Consider the following 1,805-nt stretch of genomic DNA (forward strand, 5'->3'; position numbering starts at 1 on the left):
TTATTGATTTGTCAAAATAGACTCTTATGATAAAGAAGAACCTCTATACAGAAGCCTTGTCTTTTGGTCAAATCAAAAAAAAAGGTTCATGTCTATTTTATTTACAACACACAGTACAAATAGTAATTGATGTGATTTGTACATAAATAAAACATTATGATACTTGAATTTCTATTTGAATTTTCTATTTGCTTTAGTTGAATATCTTCTTTTATTCGATTTTTTGAATTGTTTATTTTACAATAGTCGATGATAGTCACAATAGAAATTTCAACGAACTTAGTCAATGAGCTATAATGAGTTATAAAGATCTATCTATAGATAAAAAATACACAAATAAGAAATATCATTTTATGTAATTTTATGTACAGTAGTGGGGAATTATGGGACAAAAAATAAATCCGCTTGGTTTCAGACTTGGTACAACTCAAAGTCATGATTCTATTTGGTTTGCACAACCAACAAAATATTCTGAGAATATACAAGAAGATAAAAAAATACGAGATTGGATAAAAAATTTTATACAAAAAAATAGAAGAATATCCTCGGGTGTCGAGGGAATTGGAGAGATAAAGATTCAAAAAAGAATCGATCTGATTCAAGTCATAATATATATGGGATTTCCAAAGTTATTAATAGAGGGTAAGCCTCAAAAAATCGAAGAATTACAGACGAATATGCACAAAAAACTGAATTGTGTGAATAGAAAACTAAACATTGCTATTGTAAAAGTTACAAATGCTTATAAACACCCTAATATTCTTGCAGAATTTATAGCTGGACAATTAAAGAATAGAGTTTCATTTCGTAAAGCAATGAAAAAAGCTATTGAATTAACTGAACAAGCAGGTACAAAAGGAGTTCAAGTACAGATTGCAGGACGTATTGATGGAAAAGAAATTGCACGTGTCGAATGGATCAGAGAAGGTAGGGTTCCTCTCCAAACCATTCGAGCTAAAATTGAATATTGTTGTTATACAGTTCGAACTATTTATGGAGTTTTAGGGATAAAAGTTTGGATATTTTCGAAATAAAGAAAAATATGTCCTTCTTTCTATTCAATAATTCAATGTCCTATTTTGATTTTATATAAAACAAAAAAGAAAAAATTACTCGATTTTGATTCTCAAAAATTTATCTATTTTATAAGATTGAATCGACTAAAAAAAGAAATTAATCATTTTATAGAGGATTGCCATGCTTAGTGTGTGACTCGTTAGTTTTTTAGAATGATTAAAAAAAAAAAAGAAACCGGTTAATAGTATCAATTCATTTAAAAAGAACTAATAACCAACACATCACTTCGGATTATCTAGATCTAAAGAATTAGTCAAAAGAAAAAAAATTTAATAAAAAAAGAATATAGCAACTGAAAAATTGTGAAAGATAAAAGAAAAAAAAGATTATTTAGTTGTAAAGCAATAAAAATATATAGATAAAAGAAAAGGTGAAAGAAAGAGATTAAAATATATCAATGATATAGAATTCGAATATGTAAAGGTCTATGGGTCATCTCAGAAAAGATAGTGTATTAAAGCATCCTTAAAAATAAAAAAGAATAATATATATATTTTTTTTTTATTTTTAATGTCAATAAATTAAGAGCTCTGAATCAAGAAAAACTGATAATATTGATTCACGAAAAAAGAAATGAATATTCTATTCTAAAAAAATTTTATTAATTTTTAGCTATGAGAAAGGCTCCATTGTCGAATTAAAACCTAACCATTAATCGAGAGGCGATGGGAACGACGAAACCTGCAAATACTTAAGACTTAAGATTTTATTAAAAAAATCTTAAAGAA

The sequence above is a fragment of the Vigna unguiculata genome, unplaced genomic scaffold, assembly GCF_037176805.1.
Source record: "Vigna unguiculata cultivar grain cowpea cultivar isolate G323 ecotype 2 unplaced genomic scaffold, ASM3717680v1 ptg000338l, whole genome shotgun sequence".
Classification (NCBI taxonomy): Eukaryota; Viridiplantae; Streptophyta; class Magnoliopsida; order Fabales; family Fabaceae; genus Vigna; species Vigna unguiculata.